We start from the raw sequence: 1655 nt of genomic DNA, 5'->3' as shown, positions 1-1655 counted from the left end.
GCTGGGATTATAGGCATGAGCCACTGTGACTAGCCCTCAGGCCAAATGTAGCTTTTGTTTGTTTGTTGCTTGTTTGTTTGTTTGAGACAGAGTCTCACTTTGTCACCAGGCTGGAGTGCAGTGGCACGGTCTTGGCTCACTGCAACCTCCGCCTCCTGGGTTCAAGCAATTCTCCTGCCTCAGCCTCCAGAGTAGCTGGGATTACAAGCATGCACCCCCATCCCCGGCTCTTTTTGTATTTTTAGTAGAGACGGGGTTTCACCATGTTGGCCAGACTGGTCTCAAACTCCTGACCTCAGGTGATTCACATGCCTCTGCCTCCCAAAGTGCCTGGATTACAGGCATGAGCCACTGCACCCGACCCCAAATTTAATTTAACAAAGGACTAACTCAAAACTAACTTCCAACCAAAGCTGACTCACCTCAAATCTCACTGGTGCAGAATTGCTTCATACACCCACGTGTAATACAGTAACTGGTAAGAAAAAGGGACTGCTGTGATTGACTCGAACCAACTAGGAAATAGCCCTGGAGCTGAGGCTGGGGACAGGTTTTCCTGAAGCACATGCTGGAGCCACTGAAAGAAAAATGGGAGTTCTGCTTTCTACTAGAAAGGAGAGTGTGTGGATGAACTGGATGCTGGGTGGGCAGCCTCTCACTAGTACCTACGGTAGTCCCCAAGACGAGTTAATCAAGGCTCTATTATGCATTCTTAGGCCCCTGATGCATGTCTCATTATGACCTTAGGACTGCCTTGTGGCAGAGGGACTCATTCCATTTAATAGACAGTAAATGGGAGCTCAGTGAGGTTAAGGACATAAAGCTAATAAGTGGCAGCACGGGAATCCAGACACATGTCTGCCTGATACCAAACCCATTTTGTCCCATCTGCATGCTGCCTTCTGCTGTAAATATGTAAATGTTTCCACAAAATTCTTTTTCATACTTTGCCCTGATAGCAGCAAGGGCTGCACATCCCAACCTCTTTTCAGCTTAGCTCTCCATAAAAAGCTGGATCACAGATCTACTTTCTCAGCTCTTTCTGATTTCCCCCAGAGAAGTTACAAGAGAATGACAAACACTTGGAGAAGGCAGATACCATTAGTATTAAAGAGAACTGGAGGTTTAGGGGGAAATAAAGCTGAATAAAAAACAACAGGACCGGCTGAGTGTAGAGGCTCACGCCTGTCTTCTCAGCACTCTGGGAGGCTGATTCGGGTGGATCATTTGAAATCAGGAGTTCGAGACCAGCTTGGGCAACATGGTGAAACCCCATTTCTATTAAAAATACAAAATTTAGCTGGGCGTGGTGGCAGGTGCCTATAGTTCCAGCTACTCAGAAGGCTGAGGCAGGAGAATTGCTTGAACCCAGGTGGTGGAAGTTGCAGTGAGCCGAGATCAGGCTACTGCACTCCAGTCTGGGCGACGGAACGAGACTCTGTCTCAAAAAAACAAAACAAAACAACAGGGCCTCTGCAGCCCTGAGATGTGAAGAAGGAGGAGATAAGGGATTTAGATGTATATCCTACTAGGTTTTTGCTGTGTTCTGTCATGCAGTTGTCTGGGTAGGATTTATTTTTTAATTTATTTCAGGGGCCATGCTAATCTCCTTTGTATTGTTCCAACTTTAGTGTATGTGCTGCTGAAGCAAGCAC

At 46.7% G+C, this 1655-nt stretch overlaps 1 pseudogene; it reads right to left on the bottom strand.

Annotated features, from left to right (window-relative positions):
* Positions 1–1590: 1590 nt before the first annotated feature.
* LOC116271108 lies at positions 1591–1655 on the bottom strand (annotated as a pseudogene).

The sequence above is a fragment of the Papio anubis genome, chromosome 17 (genome assembly GCF_008728515.1).
Source record: "Papio anubis isolate 15944 chromosome 17, Panubis1.0, whole genome shotgun sequence".
In the NCBI taxonomy this organism is placed as follows: Eukaryota; Metazoa; Chordata; class Mammalia; order Primates; family Cercopithecidae; genus Papio; species Papio anubis.
This window is presented reverse-complemented; position numbering and strand designations above follow the sequence as displayed.